This window comes from Lagopus muta, chromosome 8 (genome assembly GCF_023343835.1).
Source record: "Lagopus muta isolate bLagMut1 chromosome 8, bLagMut1 primary, whole genome shotgun sequence".
Classification (NCBI taxonomy): Eukaryota; Metazoa; Chordata; class Aves; order Galliformes; family Phasianidae; genus Lagopus; species Lagopus muta.
This window is the reverse complement of record NC_064440.1, coordinates 19685001-19712437: the sequence shown is the minus strand read 5'-3', so window position 1 is coordinate 19712437 and position 27437 is coordinate 19685001. Positions and strand designations below refer to the sequence as shown.

Here is a 27437-nt window from a genome sequence, read left to right as displayed (position 1 = left end):
TAAAACCCACCTTTTATTTCTTCGGGTCCCAATCCAGTATCAGAAGCTCTAGAACCTTTCTCCACACAATGGATGATACAGTGCTTGCTAAACAGAACACTGAAGACAGTGCCTAGCAGACTGAGACCACAAAAAAACCACTGACTTTACATATTGTCATTGCTGGCATATACTGACCACGCCTCAGCTCCAGGGCATCAAAGTTCAGATTTTAAAGTCAGATATTCTTTGAGCCAAAGAGGGAAAGGTCTAGTTGGTGGCCAAAAGCGCTAGTAAAAACATCTGTCAAGCTACCAAGGAAACTGGACAACTATTTTTTCCTGAGTTCTGGGTGTTGCACAGCATGTTTTCTTAATGCTCCAGAAACTATAACAGCTCTACTACAACTTACTTAAAGCTCATCAAATAAAAAAAAAAAAAAAAAAGGATAGAGGGCGCTGGTGTTTTATCCCTTGTCTTTCTCCAGCTGTACACTGCTATGACTTATAGAGAAGCACATACTACAGCAGATATTTCTTGCCCTGTTTTGGTAGATAACTCAGAAGAAACTCTCAGTCCTATATTTGACCCAGTACTTGCAAGTTAACATGTTCACAGTCATTTTTGACAGGCTTTGCTGCTTACCTTGTGGGCTATCTCACCAACTTGCAGAAATTCCAAGTATCTTCCTGTGAAAGCTCTCTTTCACCTCCATGATATTTGGCTTAACTCCCAAGGATTGCAGAGCCCCAGCTGTGCTGAATCCAGCTGGATGTTCTCCATTTGATCCTTTCTTATTTACACCCTTGCATGCACTATAGTTCAGTGACTGCTATTTGAACACTCCTTTCTCTCTAGCTGAATAGTCCCCAACACACCACCTCCCTGATGTGTAATCACCCAGGAGACATAATCATTCACTCAGAATAAAAATAATTCTCCTACCGTTTGCTCCTTGCCTCCTTTCTGCTCTTTTCTCTGATTTATTACACTATATTCTTTATGGAAACATTTTGACATCCATCCCCTCTGTTCAAGTCTCATACCCACCCTTCAAGGGACTGCTTTGAACAGAATAAGGCCAGGATGAGTGGCTATCTCACATGCTCACTCACCCTTTCATTCCCATGTCATTTCCCCCACCTCCTCATTATATCCCTGAGCCTTTCCCCTCCTTCTAGTTCAGCTGTGCCTGTTGCCCCTCCTACAGCAACCAGCAGCCCTACCCTCCCTGCCCCCTCTAGGAAATGACAGAAAACATCCCCCCCAGGCCTGTATCTGTGGCCCAGGGTCCTGGAACATCCCCTGTCCCCCCAGCACATAGCCCCATATGGGCAACTGCAGGGCAGTGCTGACCCACGGCACAGGCAGAGAGCAGGGACTGTTAATGCAGTGTCATTGAATTCCTTCAGTTCCCACCTTCGCTGTTTAGTTAGACTGCAAGAAGTATTTAGTGAGCCGGAGCACTGAAATGATTGCTCTTTAAACTTAGTCAAAATTACTGTGAAATTCCTTAATTAAATAGTTCAAGCTGAGAGGCAAAACGCTTTCCAATTCAGGCATCACAGGGCCACTCACTGCCATACCTTCCTCCCGGTCTTTATTGCCACCTTCATTTTCTTCTGTTACTCAGTATGCTGCCCGTTGGTTTGCTTGTTACCAGGAGTGCCCCTCCCCGACCGCTGACCCACCCTGCACTGACAAGCAGAAGGCTCTTTATGCTGAGTATTGATCTAGTGGATGCCCCAGCCTGGAGTGGAAGAGCATCTTTAATTTCTGACTCCCTTGGGGACATTTGATTCAAGAAGGATTTTCATAGTGTGCCTAGACTTGGTAAGTGGCTGCTATTCAGTAACTGCTGGTTGCAGCTCTGAATCTGAATGCATGCTGAGGCCTCGCGCTGCCTGTGGCAATAAGCTGTGCCCTGGGCGATGTGTTCCATGTGTTTCAGCAGAGGGCTGAGCCACAGGCACAGGATGTGCCCATATGGACTGTTGTGCTCTTGCGGCTCTAGGCACTGCTAGACCTTTTGCTGATAGCCCCCATAAAGCTTCCCACTTGTTGTCTAACTGGGACTTCTTTTAGACCTAAAGAACCTTAACCAGCTTCATTGTTTCTCAGGATGTGGCAGGTCAGTTGGGAAACATTTGGAAATACCAGTTCAAGGACATTAGATGAGCACCTGATGGAGGCCACAGGCACAGCCCTGGCTGCGCTGTGCTGTCTGTGCTCAGCAGGCTGCGTCCTGCATGCAGCACTCTGCTCAGAGGGACACACAGCCCCACCTCATTCCTGCCATTATCATCCCGGGGAAACTTTCCCACAACCCAGGAGATCACTCTAGACTCACAGCAGAGCTAGAATGCAAGTGCCTCACTGTTCCCGGAGGCCATTTGTCAGCCTGCACAATGACACCAGTGAGCAAGTCTTCTGAGTCTGTTAAACCTGGTTGTAAGCAGTGGATGCACACAGCAGATCAGTGGATGTTAGCATGCCCATGACAGGTATCCAATACTTATGCAGACTTGAGAGGACACCACAAAATCAGCATACATTCGGTTTTTAAATTCACAAATGACTTTTATAATTACAGCATAATCCTCTGCCTGAAACCATCGCATTCTGTGGTACCTGAAGCATTGCAAACAAATTTCTACTCTGGGCCTGAGGCCTCCTCCATCACATGCTGGTAGGACGAGCAGAAGGACACAAGGAGTCAGGGTCTGCTGCTGCAGGGCATTGCCTTCAGCCACAGGATACACAAATCAAATAGCCCAGTAAAAGCAGGTACCATTTAAAGGTACCATACCATGCTACCATTCTGGATGTTCAGTGTGCATTTGTTAGGGCTGAATAAGGAGTAGTTAAATAGCCTTTCTGTTTTAAACCTTGTACAGAATACACTTCATAATTTGACTTCTTTCTCTTTTTTTCTAGAAATTGAACATGCAATTACTAAAAACTGCTTACAACAAAGTTTTAAGAAAGCAGAATATTTGAAAAAGAGGTATATGTTTTCTTTATTAATATGGTTTGATTTATCAATTTGTAAACTCACTGCTTCAGCATGAACTTACAAGGCAGCTAAATTACTTTAGACTTAAGTTGATAGTGCATGAGGATGAATTGCTGATTCTCTTTCTGACTGCTGACAGCAATTTCCTACAGGATAGTCTCCTGGCTGAGAAGCCAATAAACAAGACTCACAGCAGCAGAGACAGAAATGAAGATAAACAAATGAGAATTAAATCAGCTACAATAATAATAATCTTAATGCTGATTTTGTCTCCTTCTGGTCTAAAACAAGTAAGTTTGTTTTTTCTAGACTGGTGTTTATTTTATTACCTGCATTTTTCAAATAGCTTGTCTATGGGAAAACAGAGTGTCTACTCACTAAGAGTTACAGTTATTCTGCCTTGAGAAAAACAAAATGAGGCCTTTAAAATCATCATAAAACCCTTCAATTTATTTAGAGTAAAAGTGCAAAAGTGGAGCTGAAGTGCTCTGCTTTGCGTACCATGTAAGAATAGCTTTGCTACGTTCTCCCACAGCTCCTTGCAGTGCTAATGTTTTAAAAACCTTATCGCTACTTTCATTATTCGCCAGAGCCCATTACTATATTGAGCTGCTTGCAACTGCTGTGTCGTGTACCTCAGAGAGCAACTAATGCACAGGCAGAGACAAAAAAGGATTACAGCAGTGACGTTCAGGCGCACAGTGCGGACAACAGGCAGTCATTGCCAGCATGGAGAGGCCACAACTGACTGCAGTCACAACTCACCACTGAACGTGTACTTCTCTGCATGAGAGGTGGGGACATAAAACAGGTTAAAAAAGGGGCATTTCCCAACTCCTGCTTCTCAGGATATTCCTTCCTGCTATGGTGACGTACATCATCACGTATCTTGTGTAAACAGTTGCTGGACATCAAACCAGGAAGTGAATTTTAGAAATCATTGTGTTATTGAATAAGGAATCAAATCTAATTAAACTAAGATATTAATATACCCCTAACAGTAAACAAATGTTGTCAGGTGACATCAGTGGTACTTGCACACTTTTTCCATCTTCAGAGTGCTTTAAAAACATTCTCATTTGTGCTCTATATCTCTCTGAAATTGAAAAACAAGGCTTTCTGCACTTAGGAAAGGAAACTGAATTCCAAGGACTTAACCAAAGAATACAGAAAGTCAGTATGCTCAAAATGTATGCTCTCAATAACATCATTACATTGCTCTTATGGTTTTGCAGTTAGGTTGCAGGAATTTAATGGGCAGAGAGCTGAAAATTAGGACCCAGCTGGATGACACCTCCAGCTTCAGTCTCATTCTGCGCTCTACATAAAGAATGGGGAAATGTTCTTGGAGGTTCAGGTAGTTACTATGAACTGTTCTGACTGAATGTCAGAGTAAGTAAGTGAGATGTTTCCAAAGAAACAAGTTAATTATGATCCAGATACTAACAGCATGCCTAGGTCTGCCTTCTCATGACATTACTATCACAAAGCCTTTAAATAACCTCAGACTCGCAACAAAAATTAGTATTTGTGTTGCCATTTTAAGATTTTTTTACTTCAGTAAGTCTAAAGATTGCAAAGAAAGTATTGGAGAAGGAGGGGTTTGGAACTAGATGATCTTTAAGGTCCCTTCCAACTAAGCCATTCTATGATTCATTAGGGCAATGTGGAGCTTAGATGAACTTCTAAAGAATTCCACAATAACTGCATTATTTTGTCAGAGAAACTATGGGAACTCAAATAAATCCCAGCTAGGGAATTTCCCTTTATCTTAGAAACCTACACATTTTAGACATATTGTTCCCTATTGCTGCATTTTGTGCAAGCATCTATATCAGCGAAGTAAAGGCTGGTAGCAATCCCACTGCTCACTTAGGACTGAACAACTGCACAAGAGACACAGGAAATCACCCCTTGATTTCTGAAGAGTTAAATTGCAGCTGCCAAACCCTGTCAAGATCCACTTGGAGTAGGATTTGGTGTCTAATGCATTTCTGCTGCTGGTTATTCTTTCTTAAACTTTCTTTTCCTCCAGGAAAGGCATACCTGCCTTCCAGCCGCTAATGAAAAAAAGGACAATTCTGAAATGTTTACTCACTTTTACATTGTGATTTTTACTAATGTCATGTAGGAGAGACAGAATTCTTCAGTTAACATAATTCAAAAGAGAAGGGGAGGAAAGGTGGAGAAAGTCTATGTAAAATGGATTTATGTTGCTTTTACAACTGAATTGTTTTCAGCATAATGTCACGTTCTTAGTGTGGGGAATTTTGCATGTGTCATGAGTCTACAGATGTTCTTGCACACTATGTGCAGCTGCACTATTTGTCATGGGCAAATTTAATAGCAAGATGCTTGCTACATGTTCTCTCTATTCTTAGTCCACAAAAACCACAGAGGGAAAAAACACTGCCTGCTAGTTTGCTTGCTTCCCCTCTTTACACAGTCTTTTCAAATATTTCAGAAACAAATTTGGAAACACCATCTTTCACACTAAATTCCATGACACCTGCAGTTGCAGCTCCACTGCCTTTGCTAGAGTGATTTTTAGACTGATTTCTTTGTAATGTTTCTAATGGTAATGCAATCATTTTAAGCTCCTGAATTGGAAGTGGGGAGATGTGAGGAAGAGTTTTTCATTATAGTGTGGGGTTCTTCAAGAGTCAAATCCTGCAAAAGAGAGAATACTTTCTGCCAAATATGACTATCCCCTGTTCTCATTGACTGCAGGGGAAACTCAGACACTCTCTGTGTCCGCACTCTGCAGAGCCAAATGCTGCCAGACATGTGCAAACTCAGATGAGCTCTGCTGCTCTTCTTATCTTAAATTGTCTTTGGAAATGTTCTTCTTTCTAAACTTGTCTGGTCTAAATCCAGTGATGAGCATATCCTTGGATCTAGCTTCTTGCAAAACTATTCAGGCAGCAAAGCAACCTTTTCTAAAATTAAAAGAAAACAAAGTCTAAATTCTTCTCTTGCCTAGCCTATAATGTGCTGGTTAGCAGCAAGAGAAGAAAATGTAGAAAAGGCAGTGCTAGCAGAAATTTGGACTTTGCAGAAGGGAAACTTAAAGCTGAAACAGGAGCACATCCAACTGAACTGGCACAGCATAATGCTTGAGAAGAGGGTACAGCTGCAGAACAAGTTAAAAGCATTCCACTGTCAAGAAGCATGTGAACGAAAGTAGAAGCCATAAATGAAAATTACGAATTTAATTATGGTATCTCCTACAGTACAAGGCAGACACTGCCGTACGGCGCTAGAGCAGAGCAGGCCAGGCGCTAGGCAGCGTGCCAGGAGAGGCCGAGGGAGCTGCGATTCCTCAGCCCTGAAAAGGCCGAGGGGATGGCAGGGATTTATTGCTGCCTAAAAATACATCATGGGAAGCTATAGAGAAATCAGAGCCAAATTTTTCTCAGAGGTGCACAAGGGCACGTGTTTAAAGAACATAAAAGCAAAGACGGTTCAACAAGGTACAAACATTTTTTGTGATGGAAAAATCAGAGTTCTTACATAAACTTGTGTACTACTGTATTGGAAATCTTTTGAAAAATCCTGAACTTAGCACATGCTGCAAACACTACAGATATGTAAGCTATGTAATCGTGTACCAAGTTGCTGGAACAGTTCTTTTTGTACCAAGAAGGTGATCACATAATTTTGGAGATATATAAAATGAGTGTTTCTTGTAATAAAACTGTGCATCTGTGAACACAGACTATCGCAGAAAATGGAATATTCCAGTGAGACTTTCAGAAGAATGCTGGAAAAAATATTGAAATATGCAATATATATGTGAAGATATTAGTTTCCACTCTTCACATGACTGCTTAGCTTGAAAGTTAACTATATATGATCATGGCACTTCTCCTTCTGCTTCTAAGCAGTCTATAATCATATATGTGGGATCTAGCTGCGTTTGTATGCATTCCCAATTCCAGAAATTGTGGACTACCTCACAAACATTCCTCTGTGCGTGTGTGTGAAGTTTCTATGTTAGATTGAAGTGTATGATTTTAATTATCCTATACCCTCACAGATTACACTATGGTCTCTCCCTGTCCCTGAAGGCATTCAAGGTCAAGCTGTACGTGGCTCTGGGCAGCATGGTCTGGTGGTTGGCGACCTTGCACATAGCAGGGAGGTTGAAACTAGATGATCATTATGGTCCTTTTCAACCCAGGCCATTCTATGATTCTATGATTCTCTGTAGCAGAAATGCTAAGTCAGGGCTTGAACTAGTGATTGAGCACCTGGTGGGTAAGCAGGGCCAACCGTGTTTTATGTTGATGTGATGGTACAGGGCCTTGGCAATTCTGTCTTGGCCTAAGTAGATTTTAAATTCTTTTGGCTGCATGTAACTTTGAGGTACATGCAACTCGATTTGTTTCAATTTAATTTTAGTTTATAATAAAAACAAGTGACTTTTCCTTGTGGATTAAATTGCCTATGGCTTTACAGTAAGTCATGGAAATGCAAACACAGAGGATGCAGATCATAGTCTTTCAATCACAGTGAGCTTCTAGTGTTAAGAAAACATATAAAATAAAATTCAAGAATACACCAGACCGAGGAAAAAAAGCTATCCCCCCACCCCTGAATATCTTGCTCGTCCTGGTGATGACTCACCATACTCCCCCATTCCTTTTGAGAAATACTAAGATGTCAATCTTAAGACCCAAAGGCACACTGGAGGAGTAAGCACAACACAAGAGAACAGGGAAATTTTGTCTAACAATTTCAACTCTATTTTATAACATCTTCCTGTATGGATTTGGTAATTTTTACTATCAGACTGTTGAAAACCTTAGACTAACAATAAATTAATAGGTCCATATATGCAGTATGTTCCCCTTTGCCAACAGGAAGGCTTTGTGTATAGTATTTGAAATAGACTGGAGGTGTTAAGATGAAGAGTTGGAAGGTAAAACAAGCACAGTAAGATGCCAAGGGTGAAGGACCCGACCACTGCCTAACGCCCCTGTGCACCACTGTTTGAAAGATAACAGCATGCCTTCACAGACCAGTACAGCAAGGATCTGCACAAACTCCATTTGTGGCTCTGTGTTTATGGCTCCTTCTGTACCTTGAAATGTTTACACAGCTGATTGCTTCTGCTTGGCCTCTGGAAACCTCCTCAGGCAATGGATGATGGTCCGAAATGCTTCCTGCAAACAGAGCTTGCTGTCAGTCATTCCAGGCTGTGTTCTCATTGAGGACACAAAAGCAGGATTTCTCAGAAGCTGCTGTTGCTGGGGGCACCTCTGCAGGAACAGCTGATTTTCTCACTTACCATCCACACCTCAAATACTGGCAACTGCTTCTGCTTTCAAAGAAGCTCTTCATACCCCAAGTGCTGCTGCTGCATGTACATATTCCTTCTAGAGCAAGCTGAATGGGAAAAGCATTCTATAATAATCTCTGATTTAGCTTAAAGTGCCTTCTTTTCCTTCATTGCATTTTGTCTATGAGAAGTGTGCTGAGTCTTGTGCAGCTGTGTTCTTGCTCTTATTTGGCACAGACCTCTTCTGAGTTTTGCATCCATACCAAGAGTTTCCATCTTCTTTTTGAAAGGAGTGACAAATGGGTACAGAGCAGGGGAGCTCAAAGCCTGCAGGGATGTGAGTCAGGACAAGGAGAAAAATATTAAGCCAATGAAAAAAGCTGCCTTGGCTTCCAGTGCATATGGTGTGAGCTGGAAAGTGAAAACCCAAATGGAGAATAGAAAAGGGGGACAAAAATTCAGATTAAACTGCTGCCCTTTTTTGTTTTCAGAACACAAAATATCAGCTATACCAAGCCATAAATCTGCTGACCAGTGAATGCCTGCCCACTCTCCTTGTGGTTGCCTGCAAGTCACCTACAAGAGTGCACTGGAGGACATGCATGAGGGCTGCCTCAGGAAGGTGCTGAGCCCTTCTGCTCCTGCTCAGACCGGGATGCTCAGCATACTCAGCGCCACACCTGATTGCATCTTGGTCTTATTTAGCGTATCTGGCAGCCGTTTCCAACTTGGGAAAATCACATTAATTTTTAATTAATTTTTTATGTAGAAATTAACTGGGGTTAAACCCATTTCCATTGTCAGACGTGCCATTCTTTAGAATAGATCTATGTTAAATCATGGATGTCTATGCGGAGTTCCCTTGGATTATTTGATCAAATTATGTACTTCAAAGTATGCTTCAAAAATGTCATCCCAGCGTAGGAGGAAAAGAAAGAAAATAAGGCAAAGAACTGAAGGGAAATTTGGAGAAATGAAATGTTGTCTCATGTATTTTGACAGTGTAGACATCAGTAGGTTTGCCAGACAGATCAGCTCCAGACTTCAGATACATCTTGAGGAATGCATGACTTGCACAAAAAAATCTAGTCTGAAACACAAGCTACTTGCTAGCCACTTTCTTGACTCTGTCCTCTTAAGCAATTTTTCTGAGTTTATTTACACTGTAACAGTCCATACTTCTCCGATGCCTGAGGTCCTCCCCTAGCCCTTGGAGAGCAAGCTGGGATCTGACAAAACGGACAAGTTCTGGTGATGAAAACACTTTAAGTAACATGGTGGGTAGGCAGCACCAGGAAAGGAGAAAAAGATGAGAAGATAAAGAAATGAGAAACATAAAATGATGGAGTATAGAAATCAAGAGAAAATACCACTGAAATGGTGAAAGAGCTGAGACTCTGAACATAGTGGTTAATTGTTACCTTGCTTTGCAAACATCACCTTGTAGCTGCTTCACCGATGTCTGCTACTCCACCCATTACCTTCATTAGTAATAAACCAGGCATAACTGAGCGTAACTGAGGGATCCACAGCTTCTTCGGCACCTGCAGGGAGTTAGGAAGAAAAGAAGTTTTCATTGTTTCTTTGGATCTCCAACTGACCTTGCAGGACTAGAAGGTGTTGGAGGAGGAGGTTGATGTTGCGCTTTAAGTTAGAGAATACAGTAAATTTGACTATGAAGCATAAGATGCATTATACTTTAATAGTGGCTGTCTAGCCTTACACAGCACACTCGATTTTGCATTATTTTGATGATATATTACAACACCAAGTAATAGAGACTGGTTTACTGAATTCAGTTTGGAATATCTAAACATCCTTCCTCTCATTACATTTTCTCTTTCTGATCCCAGCACCTAAATATCCTTCCATGTTCCACACCTTGACCACACGCCTCTCTACCAGGGAGCAGAATAATTCCAGGCAATTAAGGCACTTGCTCATATCCATTTTATTGGCAGATCTTGGACGTGCAAACAAAACATGCTGGATGGGGAAGACTTGCTCATGCTGTTAGTGCTTTAGATCACTTGATAATCTTTTTCCTGTGTTAGTTATTACTGAATGGGAATAAGATGCATGCATGTTAGGACTTGGAACAGATGGCACTTCTGTTGTGCAAGGAAGGAACAGGGGCAAAGGGGCAGCAAAGTTGAACCTCCCCCCTTCCCCGTCTCACCGGGATTCATTGTGTTGCCCTCCTGTTACAGTTGGCTGTGACTCTTTCTTGTTATAAAGAGATGTCAGAAGTTAGGGAGAGACAGATGATAACCTTAAATCCTTTGCTGCATTTTACCAGGATTCCTGGAAAAATAAAATAAAAGCTGGCTAAGGGAGTTGGAAAATGTCAGTTAAGCATTACACAAAGAAAGTGATATATTTGTTGACCTTTCCTTATCCTCCACCCTTCTCCTCTAAGATGGATTTAGTAGTAGTGGGTGCTCTTCTGCTATGAGTGCTTTCTCAAAAATAATTTAGATGCTATTGTCTGTCTGCCACTTGGAAAACATCGCTGTTTCAACGAGACCCTGCTGCAAATGAAAAAGGAGGGGTTATTGAAATGCCTCCAAAAATGCAACAAAATTTCATTCTTTTTCTTGTCCTCTGAAATGTGATGTGTTCTTGCCTTTATAGTCTTCTATTTTTTATTTTTTTTTTTTTATTGTATTTTTGTATTCAGGGTCTTTTCATTCCTATCCTCCATTTTACAAATAGTGTGTGTGGTATTAAGAGCTGAAGGCAGAGATGAGAGGAGAAGTGTTTTGAACTGACTAATTTGCAGGCAAGAAATCAAGCTCTTGTAAGGTGGTCCCAGGGGTATCTTCGCCATGAACACTATTTGAAATGACATGTAATCTCGTGCATTTCAAAGGCAAAACATTTCCTATTCTAAAGTATCTTCATGAGCCAGGGTTGGTTTACCTGTTCCCAGAGAATAATAAATCACCAGAGACAAGGAAACTCCTTCCCTCCCCTCTCAACATTCCTGTTCTTTTTCAAAGGGGCAATTGCAGTCAATAGTTTATTTCTCTCCTATCTTTTGCTGTTCTGATGGCTTATAACTCTGTGGTCGCTACCAGTATATAGCTGAATGCACTTCTGGATTAAATATCGACTAACAGTACAACCCTCTACAACACAGCAAATAATGGTGTAGAGCTCCCTTTTTGTTTTCTACAACAATGGAAAATTTACATCTGGCTGTTACAGTCTTCTAAATTTTTAAGTCTTTCACCACATATCTTTGACCTGACAATTTCTTAACAGTAACTATTCCTCATCTAGAGAAATTTGAGTTCAGTTAACCTTGGAATACTGTGCTAATATCCTTTTTGAACACAATTTACTGGTTCTTGTCTTGTTGGCATAGTAAAGGCTCATACACAAAAATCTACATTTAATTCTTGAAAGTAGATATTTCAAAAGAGCCTCACATTCAGAATTTCTCCCTATGTTGGTGGAGGTTCAATTAATTGGTCTTTGCACCTTGACCATCTGGGAATTAAACAGGGACATCAGCTACAACTAAAATCCAAAGCTTTGGCAGAAATAAACACAGATAAGGAAAGTATTAGAATTTTTTTCCATTAATTTCATGGCTATTCTGTCCAGTGCCCTTAGTTAGAAAAATAAAAAGAACTGAATGCTTAATAAACTCTCTAAATTGATGTTGACCACTATTTCATCAGCTAGCTGATCTTCTCACTCTGCATGGAGAGAAATTAGTGTGCAGCATGCCTTCAACCACTGAGCCATCACTATAATGAAGAAGATCCTACACAGTGTTTTTAAAAAATCAGGACCTGTGCTTATGCTGATTTTCAGAATCCATATACTCATGCTGAAACGTGCTGGCTCTATGTATTCTTCAACCGCAGATAACAAGGAATAGCTGTTGTGACTCAGACAGAGATACTGACAGCTCCTAGAAAGAAGAAGCAGGAGTAGTGTGGTTACAGTATGTCCTGAAAAGAGAAATTTTTGGAAGGATGAAAAGCAGAAAGTCCATTCCCAAACCTGATAATGACATGAGACAGCCGAGGGGCTGGCATGGCTGGGGCTGCCAGCTCACTTAGCAGCCTCAGCCCTCAGAAGGACAGGTTTTGCATCGCGAGCGACCCTAATGTGTGTTGTACTTGGAGCTCTACCAAGTGTCAGTCAATCATGATAAAATATCATGCCCCAGAGGTAGGTCTTACACCTTACCTGTTGCTTTCCCTGAGGCTCTGTCAACTGTATTTCTTAATTTACAAGGTTTTTGTCCAAATGAAGCTTGTAGCATATTGAGTGACGAGGCATAAGGCAGCATCGGCAAAAACTTTCCAAGAGGGTAGTGCTGCTCCCTGGCAGTGCATCTCCTGATGGTCCCCGTGTCGACTATGAACCATGATATCAGACCCTATTACTAACAATCGTAAGGAAACACAGCATTGCCCATTAAAGAAATTTCTACCAAATTACTTAGCAGCGCTTGGTACTTGTGGTCTTTATTCTAACTACCACAAGCAGAGAAATGAGAGAGGCCTTTCCATTACCACTGAGTGCTGTCACATGTTAATGCAGAGACGGTGTTACAGCTGGAACACGCACTATCTGATGAAAGTTGCAGTGCTTGACTCCCACAGCTGCTGGGGAGAATCCTGCCTGCTTTCTGAAACAAGAGGTAGCTGTCTGCTCTTCTCCTTTTTGCTAGAGCAAGCTATCCACCTTGCTTAAGTGCGCTCGAGCAACAGATTTGACCCTACTGCTACACAAGCTGAGAACCTGCTACCCCTCCTTGTAACAAACTACCTCTTTGTGTCAGCCTAAGGACTTTGTTTACTCCCTGCATGCTCTCTAGCTTCAGTGAGACACTGATTTCGTTTTCTCTTCAGATTAATCAGCTGTACATTTACAGCATATCCATTTCTAAATGCACTGAAACATTTATCTAGGCTATAGGTAGGGACACATTAGCAAGAATCAATTGCTCCACGTTCAGGTTGCTCTTCAGATACAGCAGCATTTTGCTGATACAGAACACCCAGCCGGAAAGCTATTCAATGTCCTAGCTCTGCTGGTTTATTGAAATTGTGTTTTTGAGGGGTATTTTTGTTTTACATTTAGTGCCTCATGTGCTGCATACCACTTACACAGGGTGTGTAGAATATGTGCTTGTTGGAACACTTCATTATCTGGCTGGAAGTAGTACAGTATATTGTTCTGTTTAGGGAACAAGTTTGAATTTACCATCGACTGGGGAGAAGTTCACAATGTATCGTTGGGTCAAGGACAGGAAGCAGCAGCAGAAATAGCTATGGAAAAAGCATCAAAAGAAGGCCACTGGGTTATACTTCAAGTAAGTCAAAGCTCTTCATTACATCAGTGCTGCATTGCAGTGTTAAAAACCGAAGCTTTTCAAAATAATATGTGCCTAGATGAAAGAGTCCTAAATAGTGATTTAAAACTTCTTTTGTCTTCTCCACAAGAGAAGCACATAACTTCATAGTGAGAGCTGTTTATGTGAGGAGCACTGCATCTCACATAAAATATGAATTGCAGCTATCTTCTGCACAGGGACTCCGCTAACGTATTTTCCCAAGCACATGATATTTGATTTACTAATTTATTACCCATTAAAAAAAATCCTTCAGTAAATAAATGTGTAACAAAAAGAATTGTTACGCTGCATAATCAGATGAGTAGATACAAACAGGGAAGATTGCTGTCATTATGCACTATATTGTGCTAAACAGATGCACATGATTTTTTTCAAATTTTGTGCAATATCAAACCGCTTCCTTATGGCTGGGTTTTCTTGTATCAATAAAACGTGTCGTATTTCAAATCAATAGCTCACTGGGAAGCCCATTTTTTCCTCCGTTCTCCCCCTCCTCCCTCCCCATCTCTGAATATTTATTTTGCAGCAAAGCGGTTTGGCACATTACAGAAATTACTGCAGGAGCCCACTGAAAGAAGATACTGTGTGATCGGTCCAAGTGCAGGGAGCTGCCCCTTCTCCTGAAGAACATCTCGCTCAGGAGGGCATTCTGCAGCCCTCCTGCTAAACTAGCTGAGAAGGCACTGCCTGAAGTGCTGCCTGAGCATCGTGCTGCAGTGGATCCCTGGCCAGTCACACAGCAAAGAAATAAAACTTCAAAAACATGATTATTAAAACTTCTCACCGCAAAGCCACTCAAAACAGTGAAGCCAGCAGCAGGATGACAAAGCAGAATGCATTCCATTTCCTAAAGATTGGTTTGCATATCCTAGAGTGAAAGAAAAACAAACAAACAAACAAAAAAACCCACCAAAAACAAAAAAACCAAACCACCAAGAAAATAGTTCTTTTAGTTCTAAAGCACCAAATACAGCCTCTGGTTAAAAGCACGTCTCTGTGCACAGGAAACAAAGAATTTACAGTCATCGCAGATAATTACTCTAGTACAGAATAAGGCTTTATTTTGGGTTAGCCTGGTTTTAATTGGATCTTTCCTGCAATGCAAGACTGTGCTGCTGTGCCCCTGGAATGCTCACACGGTCTGAGGGTGCCCTGGGAAGGACCAAGTGGGGGAATCATGGGGTCATGGTGCTCAATTTGCTGTGTGAGGGGTTGGCCCCAGATGTCTGGATCATCTCACTGAGGGAGGAATGCATTGCCTGCTGGGTTTTTACATCTTCCTCTCTCCTCTTTCACCTTTGTTTTGGAAGGCTTTTAATAAAAACCATTTTTGTTACTGAGCCTTAAAGATGCACATATGCAAGATACACATATGCGGTGATGACAGGTGAGGTTACACCGACAGATGAAAGAATCAGGGGCTCTCTAGAGCACGTATCTGTACTGCACTAACTGGAATTTAAAAAAAACTCAACAATTACCAAAAAAGAAATTGTTTTTCGCTTGCCATTTCAACACCACGTTCGGAAAACCTCTGCAAAAATTAGGAAGGCTTTTCCTCTTCAATAGAATAAATTCTCTAAGCGACGCACACAGGTCAGAGCAGCCGGCCGAACGCGCTGAGCGAGAACGGTGTCGGGACGCGCTGCTAAACGCACAAAGAAACCCGCCGGCTGCGAGCAGGGGCACGGCATCTTTGTCACCAACTTCTGCCGGCCGCTCCCTCAGCCCAGCTCCGCACCACCGTACCGCCGCAGCAGCCGCGCCTGCCGCCCCGTCCCGTCCCCGCCCGCCGGAATGGGGCACGGCCACCCCAGGCCGGTGGCGGAGGGGCCGGGGCCCGCGACGCGACCCGAGCGGCGGCGGCAGCGCGTTCCCGGAGCCAGAGCGCCCCCTGCCGGTGTCACGGGCCGAGGCGGGCGCCGCCCGGCTGGGCACCGAGCCGGTCCGAGCCCGGCTGGGCTGTCCCGCGGGGGAGTACTGCGGGGAGGCCCGGGAGCTCCGCGGGAGCCCTGCTCGTCTCGGCCGGCGCCGCCCAGTACCCGGCTGCCGCAGGGAAACCTTCAAGCAGGGCCTTTGCTGGCCCCTCCTGGCCTGGCAGCAGTGGGATCCCTGGTTATTCCCCCAGTGCTAGGACGCATCGTTGGAGCAATGCCAGCAAACGCCATTTTCTCCCACCCGGCACTTCTCGTCCAAAAGGCACCGGTGTGGCACGAGCAGGAACCAGCCCAGAGAAGCCACAGATTCGTGGAGGTGGCCGCAGCAGTTCGTGTCCGTGCCTGGAGCTGTGCCTGCAGAACACAGGGGCATTGAGCGGCCTGTGCTCTTTCTCATTTGTGGCCCCAACTACACCACCTTCTTTGGGAAATTACATTTTAAATGCGTTTAGCTATTCAGTAAATCAGCCCCTAATGCACTGCAGCAGTGACCTCTGATCTCCCCTCAAAGAACTGAGACACTGTGTGATGCTGCCAGCACGGCTGTGGCACTGACTGAGTGCCCACAAGCAATAAAACTACTTTGGAATCACAGAATCACAGAATGGCCAGGGTTGGAAGGGACCTCAAGGATCATGAATCTCCAACCCCCCTGCCACATCAGGGCCACCAACCTCCACGTTTAATACTAGACCAAGAACAAGAAAAACGAGGCAGAACAGCCCTCTCCTTTCCAGCCCCTCGGGGCCATTTGTGGCTACCACTGCCACATGCCTGCATTCAGAATTACACTGGATGGGGCCGGGAGGCAGGGTCAGCAGCAGCCAGCACACACATCCTTGTGGCACGGCCCACGGGTGCCTGACAGCCCCATCCCCACCAGAAGACACATCTGCCATCCCACCTCCTCCTTTCCCATCTGTCCCTCCTCCCTCTCTCCCCCAGCCCTGAGCAAGGCAGGTGCAGAACGCCGCAATACCACGCGGGCACCTGGTACGCACCCTGCCCTTGGGGCAGTCAGGTAGGAAGGAAGGCCCTGCACTGCTCGGCCAGTCGCACCGGTGGGCAGCCACCCGCCTTCCCTCGACCGCCGATGCCCGCAACAGCTCACCTGCCGCCAGCCCCACGTCCTGCATCCCCAGCTGCCGGAGCCCCCACTGTGCAGAGAAGAAGCATCTGAGGAGGGAAAAGGAACAAAAGAGGGAGATCAGAAAGAAGCATAAAAGAAGGAAATGTGGTGAATAATAAAAACAAGAGGAGGAATTTTCCCGTGTTGGGGAGGGGGTGCTTTTTATAAAAGCTTTTTTTTTTTTTTTCCTTCCCCCTCCAGTTTCTGCAAAAATTGTAACAATGCACGCACTCCTTTTTCCTTTCCCATCCCACACAAACCTGTTGTTATTTTACTTTCATCATTTCACTTTGTTCCGTCAGAAATGCTGAATCATAAAATGGGGGGGGGGGGGGGGGGTTGTGAAAATGGTGTTTATCTTACAGGAAGGAGCCCCGCATGATTTTAAAGATCCCTGTGCTGCTGCTGTTATTATTATCATCATCATCCTCCTCGTGCATTTGGCAGGTTGAAAGGTATCTCAGAGCAGCAAGAACGCAGCAGTAATTTAACATCCCACAGCAGCGCTTTAAAAGCATCAAATAACATTTTGAATTTTAAGTCAGTACAAGTGTAAATAAATGGAAGCACTCCCACATGTCTGTTGTTTTTAAACTCACAATGATCCTAAAATATTTGCCTCACGGCTCTGAGCTGCAACAGAATTTCAGCTCGCATATACACGTGCGTGTGATATTGAATTAAAGCATTTGTCATTCTTTTCCATAAAAGGCACAGTTTGGCTCTCGGCAAATCATTTGAAATAGAAATTATGATGATGATACCACAGCTCCATTTTATTTTACGGTAGTGTATTGATCGTCAAATAGACAATGTGTGTATTTTTGTAATAGTCTAAAAGAAGATATTCTGCCTTTTTATTCTACAGTCCTTATGCTATTACTCGCTTTCATTTCAATAAAGGACGGCATTTTGCAGAGATGCTACCATAAATTGCTTCATTTAATAAATTGCTACACAGAATAATAATGTTACACCAGAGAGCAGCACTTGGTAATTTGGAAGAAATAACATTTTTCTTTTAAAACATTTCTGTCTCTTTATTTTTGAATTAAAATCCTCTCTTGGCTATTTTCTGACTGAAAAATAATCTGATTATTAGCAAATTCTTTTTCTTGCAAGCATCGGAACTTGGGTGTGACATACAGAGGTTAATTAAAATGGGGAACAAATTAGATTAATTTCTATGGATATCAGAGTGATATAAAAGTCTTGTTCTCAGCAACGACTCCGTAACAGAACGATCTGATTTATGCCTAAGCAGGTTGCTATTCTGCCTGGTGAGGACAGCCACTGGTGTCGCAGTGATAGGGTTTTTATTATTTCTTTGACAGGTTGATAGGAAGTCAGTGCTTGCTTCTGGGTTTGCAGCCTTTTCAAACCTGGATTGCGAAGGTTGCCGTAAGAACAGGGATGAAAAGCTGCCTCCCCAAAGCCCCAGCCGTTACGGCCCACACCCCAACGCGGAGATTGCTTCTGCAGTAATAACTGCAGACAACCTGCTCCATACGCTATTAGACTGCAATTCAGATACTTGGTCACTGGGAAGGAGTCTCCCAAGCTGAGGAAGACAAGGTCAGACACAACACAGAGCAGGCGGCACGCCTGTCACAAGATGGTGCGATCTCTCTGGTTTTATGGGGTTGGTTTGTCTGCATCTGTGGCCACAAATTTCAACAGAATTAGATACTTTAGATACCTGTTTAGTTTCGTTTTCTTTTTACAGTGATTTCAATTCAAAATTTGTGATGTGGGAAAATGATCTCTAGCATGCAAGAGACATAAACACACGTTATTTTACACTGCACAAAAAAGCTCTTGCTGGCGTGTTACAATGCATTAACAGGGCTGAGCCACCGACTGTCCTTTGTCAGGTTGCAAAATGCCACTATTTGCAAACTACAATGCAGTACTTGCTTCTCCTACACAGAGGTCTCCCACTCCTCCATCTCTCTCACACTGTGACATGAAGGAAGCAGAACTACTTACGCTACATGAAGTTAAGATGCACAAAGTTTAAACTTCCCATTAGCACAGAACTGGGTGCACAATCGGTCCTTCCTCCAGGTGAGAGCAGACCTAAATGATACAGTGAAAAAAAAACATTAAGGAGAAAGTAACATCAGATAGATGCAGCAGCAGAATGTTACTTGAAATAAACCAAATTGTCTGCAAGAATCCAAGGCTGGAACTGCTAATATATGAGGTAAAGCATTCTCTTCAAGAATTTAATTTGTGTCTGAAGATGCCATGAGGTGGGTAAAGCAAAGCACACGCATTTCTTCTTTCATTGACTTAAGATCCATGTTTTCATAAATTGCGTCCTCCAAACTTGTCTCCGTGTGTGTCAAATGGTTTAATTTGTATGAATAAAGTTACTGCAAAAGTGCTTAGGAGATTGAAACTTTCTTTCTCTAGAACTTGGGAAGCAAAAAACAAGGCCCCCAATCATCGTGTTGCTCTGGTGTTTCAGTGCAGAGCAGAAGGTAAGATGGGGGTGCTCTCTACTACCATGTACAGCATGAGTTTGTACTCATGCAGGGCCAAATTTCCACAGTAGCTAGCAGTCTCAAACAGCCAAATCTCAAACTGCTGTACTACCATTTAACAAACATTCCAATCATGAAATTGGGCAAACAGCTTCCTACACGTCACCAGTGATTTGCAGAGACAATCACACCACGCATGCACGCATAGCTGTGGTTAATGCATATCATTCCAGACTAGGCACAGAAAATAAGATTGTTTTTGAAGGGCTTTCTTTTTTTTTTTTTTGGAGGTACCTCCTTTTTTTGCCACCTAAAATTACCTTCCTTTGGATCTCTAATTCAGAGTAATAAAACAGAGGCACTCAAATAGCCATTAGTGCAGGCAAGGCAGCGGAATGGTCACTCGATGTGCGTGCACAATTTTCTGTGGGATATCTAAAAGCAAATCAGTCATTTGGCCCTTGATCATTTTCTCCTTGAACATATGCGTAGGTGGGTGCTTCTGTGCATGTGTGTATCAATTACTATATCATATAATTTCTTAATGCAATTAGAGTAGTATTAAGAAATACAGAAAGCCCAGAGCCTACACTCTTGCTTTTCTGACTGTTTCCCCCTTTTAAAAAATAAATGACTCACGCCAGTTGCAAGAGCCAAGATATACTTTACACTTGACAATTTAGCTACCTTATGTGTTTTTACTGGAGAAAAAAAAAGCCCTCTATCATTTATCATGTCATCTTATCACAGTCTCTTTGTGAGACGCAAATAGCACACTAATGTTTTCTTTTGTTAGGGTGAGTTGGCAATCTCCTCAGAGATGGAGCAACTACAGACAGCTCTTTTTTTTTTTTTTTTTATAATCTTCCTGACACTTGGATGAGACTGGCTTATCCATCAACATACAGTTGCTCAGTGGTAAGTCGCATGCCAACAGTCAATCAGTATGGATGGCGTTTCTTGTCCATCATGAAAAATAGAACAGAAACTAAAGATTTTTTTTTTGGCAAATACCTTACTGTCTTATGTAATAGCTTTATATCATAAACTGATACTACCATTGCTTTGAAAAGCAGAAAAAGCTTTGCATTTACCTCACCGATCACTGCAGAGTTTGAAAGATTTCTCTAAAATTTGCATTCCTGCTTCTTCCTTGTTTTTTCCTCAAGCTGTGTGTGCTGATCAAATAGGTTTGGCAAGCATGGCAGCACGCTGTATCTCCTATTCAGAAGACTAAGCTTGGAATCTCAGGAGTGAGCACCAGCAGGAGAACCATCAACAGTGCAGCCTGCAGTACAAACAAAGAAAGAAGTTTTACAGCAAGTAACAGGGTCATCATATTCTGTTCATCTGGAACTTAATTTATTATGTGCCCATCTATCTACTCTTGGTAGCTGCCTTGTAATTCCAAAAGTTAAAGAACAAACCGAAAAGCCATCCATCACCAGCAAATTAGTGATTCAGCTCACCTTGGGAGCTTCTGGGTAAGGCTAAGAGCCACTGGCTGCTGAAGTTTACCGGGGCTGAAGAGCTGACTGAAGAAGTTGTTCTGCTTAGCACAGAGATTGGTACTGTTGGAAGGCAGAGCAAGCTCATACTGTGGAGATCAGCTCAGACTCATGCAAGATAAAGAAAGGAGGAAGAAATCCTATTTGGCAGGAAGAGACACTGGGAGAAGTACCAGAGGTATGTTGCGGAAAAGATCAATCAAAGCTTCATGGAACGAAATGCTCTTTTAGCTTCCCTTGATGGAAAAATAAAGCACCATAGAGATCCTGTGATGTCTGTGATAAATGTATGTCCTGAAGATAGAAAGCGTTGCCAAGGGGACATAATGCAGTAATGCTAAATTACGAGCTGTTTTCATGAAGGACAACACAGCTGCTTTCTCTAAAAACAAAATGTATTGGGGGAGTCAAGCTGGACGTTATATTCATGTGTGGAAGAGAGAGGGTGAAAGTACCCACTGATTGCATAAAAGCCATCTTGCAGAACTAGTAGGATTTGAGGTGACAGATTATCCTGTGCCATCATGTACAAAATGCAGTGAGTCACTAGGGAGCAAAAACATTGCCAGGACATGTTGTGTTCTGCAGCTGGGCTCTGATACAGCCTCCCTACTGGGATGGGAGGCAGATGGGGAGGGACAGAGGAGCAGGCGGGCGGGAGGAGGTCTTCTATCAGCACCAGGTCACACACAGCCATAGGCAGGGGACAGGCCAGCTCTGTTTGGCCACCCATCCTGTGGGCCTGGGAGATGAAAGGGGAAAAAAAAAAAACAACAAAATTTGGATTACCGTCCACTTTAAATGACAGAGGGAATAGTTGTCCGTAACAGGAGCCGTGAGCTTCCCGCAGTGTAGGATGCCCTCTTTATACCACACCGCTACACAGACTGCAAAGCATGAGGTGGCCTCAGCCACCTGACAGCCCTACCTCCCTGTCTCTTATATACCTACTTGGCATACCCCTGGCTGAGACATCAGAGACAAGCCTTGGATTTTTAAGCAGATGTCATTTCAAAGTAAGGCAAAGGAGTGAAGAGGTGAAGGGAAAAAAAAATTTAAATACATACACAGTGTAAGCACTGTGGGCTCAAAAAATATGTCAGAAATAGCAGAAGTGAGTGATTAAATGCAGGATGCAATGTCAGATCACCTCATAACATCGGATCTTCATTTTGCCTTCAGGATCCTTCTCCAGGTTTCTGAAATGAACACGGAATAAGAGTGTGGATGGAAGAGAAGGATGGGAATCCTGTATCACAGGTCATCCAGCTTTTGGAAACCTGCAAAAGCGCAACAGTGAGGATCTTAACAGAGGCAAATCTGTTAGGTTCTGTGCCGCTGCTGCATTGCCAGGCAATGGCTGGAGCAGGCTGAGGTGATGGCACAGTGCTGGAGGATTTCAAGGGAGACGTTACATGCAGAGGGGAAGAAGTGCCAAGGTTATAAGTGGTAAGGGACAGGGGAAGGGCAGGAAGTCATGCAATGTGTGAGCTGCCAGAACAGGGGATGCTCATTCTCCCTTCGGAATATATTCATAACACAGGCTTAGAAACTATTCCATGAAAGCTCAGGGTTATGGCATCAACTCCCTTGCAGGCTAGGAAAATGCACACATGAAAGGAGGAGGCCTTCAGGGTAAGAGGGTTTGTTATTTGGGTTTTTTAACTGACAGAATCCACCACTGACTTGTAAGGTGGGGAGGTATTAACTGCCGAGAAGAAGGAACAAAAGGCAGAGATTGCAATCCTGGTAGAAAAAGCAAGGAGCATAGCGAGTGGAGGTGGGCTGGTCTGGGGAGGGGGGGGGGAAAGATATTCATCGAGTGCTCCGAGATGAAACACGCTGTGTGTTCAGCAGAGGTGCCTGTCAGTCAAGTGGAAGAGCAATATTATGACATTCTCTCTTCCACAAGCAGCAAAGACCAAGATTTTTTTCCTTGCAAAGCCAGCCAAGAAATTACCAAAACAGCTGTCTTAACAACCAAGGCTAACCAAGAGAGAACAAAAGAGCTCCAGATGCACACACACACACATCCCCCTGTCCATGTCCACCAGTCGTCTCTGATAAGCCAGCTTCTTTTTAAAGAAAGCTTCTTAAATTGGTCAGAAAATGGGTAGCAAATTATTCTGCTATTGTATAACTTGAAATGATGTAGGTTTCAGGGAGAAGTATGAAATGGATGTAACATACATGATATTTTCTGAGAGTACCATAAGCCTAATGTCTGTTGGACAGCAGAAAAGGGGTCACATTTCTCCAGAAAGTGCCGCTCTCATCTCTTGAATACCCACTTGCCCTCTTGCAGGATACCTCTTGATGAGCAGCTGCTGCCAGGGCACCTTGAGATGCATGGGCTCAGGCTGCAGAGGGGCTGAGGAAGGCCCACGAACATGCAGTACTACTGCATTTGTTGCTGTACACTTACCAGTGCTTAATCAACAAATACAAGCACAGAGCTGCGCTAAAATCAAGAGAAGACTCTTTGATACGGAAAAACTTAACATGAGGAAGTTGCTTATTAAATAGGGGAATTTGTTGTTCATTGCTTATTAAATAGGGGAATTTGCTGCACTCAAAACACACAAAAAGGTGAAAAAGAGCATTAATGTGTGCTGGGGCAAAAGTCTTGGCAAGAAGAAACATTTGCAAGCTTCAGAGTTGGTATTTGAATAAAGGAGATGAGAATGAACCAAAAAATAAACTGCTTGATGGGCTGCTGAGCATAATCCTTCTTCCCCCCGCACAAACTGATTTTTGTGTTTTCTTACATCCAGATAAGATGGACTGATAGGAGAACAAATAATATTTGACACAAGTTATTAAAAACAACAACAACAACAAACCATCAAGTATGAAGAACTGCATTCAGAATGGGCTGAACTCTTTGAATTCAAAAGCAATCAGATAAGTGGCAAATATTAAGTCAACTCCCACCATTCATTTCAACTAGAAGACATTAGCTATTGAAAACAAAGCACTATAAGCCTTGTCGTACAATTTCTATCCCAGTATGGAATGATATAAATTTAAACAACAAAGCACAACAAAATCCAGAATGCCAGGCCAAAAATCCAGGTGAGAAGAAACCTTAAATCTTGCTGTCACACATTCAAGTAATAGGTTTGCCACTGCTTGCTCAGGTCATTTTCTCTGCAGCTCTGATCTTTAGTAAATTGCCCCTAATCAGAAGTCTGCCCTTCCTCAGTTCTAGCCCAAGTTCCTAGCTGGCAACTCCTCAAGTTGCCATTAGTGTTTTGGAGCTTTCCTCACAAATTGCAGATGAGGGTCAGAATTCTCCACTGCTATGCTATCCTTTTATATTTCCTTTTAATCCTTCTCCTACATGAGATAAATGTTTAGATGTTGCCTGCGCCAAAGTAAATATTTTAAAATGTATTATTGACTTGGGGAAGAAAGGAGGGCTGCGGATGTCTGTGTTCCTGTAGCTTTGCGTTGCTGGATGGGTCCTGGAACAGCAGGCGCTGGGTCAGTGCGCACACGGCACACCGTGCCTCCAGGTCCTCCCCAGCAACTGCCATTCCCCACCTTCTACTTGCTGTTTGCTGTGAAGCACTTTGAAGGCTGGAGCCACAGTATTCCAGCATTTGCTACATGGTACATTCTATTAGAGAGCACGTTGGCTGCAGGCTGACATCCTCAGGCGCAGATCATACAATGTGCCAGGACGCGTCGGCCGGGGGGAAAAAAGCTGTCACACATAGCAGGGCTACTGATATCGCTCAGTGTGTCATACCCCAGCAAAAAGATGACCAATATCAAAGCCAGGCAGGAATGATTTCTGTGTTTGAGACAAGTAGAATAAAATTTGTACTTTAACGAAATCAGTTTTTAGGAATACCTGACACAGGTTAATCCTCTATAAATATGTTCACAGAGTACATTAGACACCAGCCCGCCTACACAAAATGAATGCAGCACACACTCTGATGTATGACAGAGGAAGGATAAATGAGGGAACTCTTCTGCGTTTGATCTGGTTCTGCTCTGTAATTCAGAGATACTGGAGATGGGTGGTGAGTTTCTCATTGATCCCAAAAGAACCAATACCATTGAATCCTGTGAAATGTAAGCTTTGTAGAGGATCGGAGGCTACGCACGAAGGACACTGTAGCTTCAGGAGCACATTCTCTTCTCGGGAACGTATGTAACTGGCATTCAGAAATCATACACATCCTGGGGAAACAAGACCCCGCAGTTTAACAATAGCAAAAACTGCACACCTAGCTCCGCAGGCAATTACAGCACACTCATTGCTGCATCTGCATCCTGTTATCAAAGGATAATAAATGAACCTGGGAACAAATATCTTGAGATTTTTGAAACAATGCTAAATTTGGTGCTCGTCAGCATTTAAAAACGCAGCAAAGTGCAGTTACAGCATCAATCCAAGGCTGAGACATTTTAGATGGAAAGCACAGGGCTAGCATGGAGACGTGGCAATAATCGATTCTGTTCCCCCCCCCCCCCCCCCCATTCTTGCCAGCTTTTCAAATCACTTACACCAGTTCCCGCATTTCTGCACTGTATTTTACATATGGTGGAGGTGTTAATGCACAGTTACTACACAATGGGGTTGTGAGTTTTAGTTAATGAAAGCTTTTAAAGGCACAATGAAATCTTCGGATGAAAGGCAACAAAGAAGTGCGAAGTATTATTACAGCCTAGACTAAGTTTTACTGAGAGCATTCTTATACACGATGGACACGGCATAAATATATATTACGGCTGGTAACCGCCCCGTAGATGCTAAGTCCCACTCCTGAGCCTGCTAGAGGCAAGGGGTGACACTCTCACAAGGCTTAATAACGGATCATGCTTTCATCCTTCTCCTACCCCCAGGAGCTAGAATGGACCTCTGCACAAATTCTGAATCCTTAATGAATAGCATAACCATTCCATTGCCGTGCTGTTCGTTTAGCGTGGATATTGCATGCACAATTAGACTGCAAGCACTGCGCACCAAGATGGTACAGCATATACAGCAGTGGAAAAAAGAGAAAGTACAGCAAGTGTCTCAGTGGTATGGTATAGTGGCATATGCTTATAGTATGCATTTTTCTGCTACACATAAAAGATGTAAGCACAGGGGCAGAAGTCCGCTCATTTTTCCCTCAATGATTTTTGTTAAAATCCAGTAATTGCTTGTTCTTGTTAATATAAAGGAACAGGTAAGACTGTCTCTATCTTCCTAAAGTGAGAAAGTGTAACAATGTGGATGAATGCTGCAGCAACCCTTTTGGAAGAGATCTAGCATCAAAATAAACATTCAGCAGCTTACCAGGCTGAGAGAGGATGGGATCTGCTCATCTGAATGATGCTTTGATCTGTTATGATGGGTGTAAAATCTTCAGTTTGAAAAATACTGTTCTCCTGGGTCTGCAAGAGCTAACGTTGCTCTAAAAGCTACATCCCCTGATCAGCCACCCTGTTTCACTGATCAGAGCCTATGTGATCTGCAGCCTCCTTTCTCTGCCTCTGCTCAGAGAAAAGATTGCAGCTTCATGTCAGTTATTTGCATGTATTTCTTAACAGTGTACTCTCAGCAGCTTGATTTAACCTTACACGTTCTGAAGATCACAAAAACCTGACAAATAACATTTAGATTGGCATCTAATATTTTCTAAGTATTAACAGGCACCTCTCACGCACATCTCGTTTTCTACTCTTTTAGTAAACGTATTCTAACACTCTTAGCTTACCTGCTTTAAAAGGACGGGCACGTTGAACCAGCTGGCCTCTTCCCACTGCCATAGCTTTTCATGTTACATTCTGCTGTTCCAATTTCTGTATTTTCCCTGCACTTTGCAAGATGAAATGCAGAAGTTTAAAGTCTCATAATGTTTATGTGACAAAATCCTACTGCTAAGTACAGTATTACTGACGGATTAGTTTAGTGCAATAGCATAATGTAATTTAATTATAGTAATAGTGCACAGCAACAATCTTACTACTTATGTCAGATTGTGAGACGTTCTCTATTAAAAGCTTCATCATTGTTACTTAGTTTTCAGGTTTAGTTCTACAGCATTTCCTCCCCACACACATATTAAATTGATTTTATTGGTGTAGGCAAATTGCTTTCATTCTGCTACTGTAGGATTCTCTAAGAATTCACAATAACAACTTAAAAACCTGTTTTGCATCATGAGACAATAGCTAGCCTGTGAAAGCCTGTATCTTTCTGGGTCCAAGTCCTCAGAATTGCACACCACTGTTTTAAAACAAAAATAAAATTTAAAAGCCCCCACCAAACAAACAAACAAGATCATTCCACCACTCTACCTTTTGTATTTACCTGAGAGCTTTTAACATAGACTGATCTGAATTCTTGTGCCACCCATGAGAAGCTACCACGTTCATGTAAACTATTGCAGAGCAGGGCTGCATCATGATTTTCAGCCCACAGCTCCCACTGATTTTGGCTGGGGCTGACAGCACTTTCAGAAATCCAGCCCACAGTACCTTCTATTTCTAAAGTGCCTTCTATCTGGAGATCACCAGCGTTATTTTGTACCAGCATGAATTTAGCCTCACGACAGCTCCAGAAAGACAGGAATATGCATCTCCAGCCAGCACAGCTGTATGCAAAGTGAACATCTGTCCATCGCCAAATTCAGTTTAGCTAATAATAAAAAACCCACACCCTTCTCCTCTAGACAGGACCAGAATGCAAGGGAAAGCTTGAGGAGGATTT

General features: G+C 42.9%; 1 long non-coding RNA gene across 2 annotated transcripts; it reads right to left on the bottom strand.

Moving 5' to 3' along the window:
• Window positions 1-2289: 2289 nt before the first annotated feature.
• On the bottom strand, window positions 2290-27134 carry LOC125697069 (uncharacterized). Of its 2 annotated transcripts, XR_007378664.1 has the most exons (9): window positions 27039-27134; window positions 26443-26543; window positions 20309-20502; window positions 18715-18804; window positions 16708-16772; window positions 12083-12204; window positions 10459-10583; window positions 9701-9823; window positions 2290-8606 (listed from the first exon to the last, which is right to left on the bottom strand). It is a non-coding gene; the product is annotated as an uncharacterized LOC125697069 (long non-coding RNA). The 2 variants fall into 2 exon arrangements; XR_007378665.1 differs by lacking the exons at window positions 16708-16772; window positions 18715-18804; window positions 20309-20502; window positions 26443-26543; window positions 27039-27134 and adding exons at window positions 13509-13573; window positions 14444-14527; window positions 15141-15347.
• Between the last annotated feature and the right edge of the window lie 303 nt (window positions 27135-27437).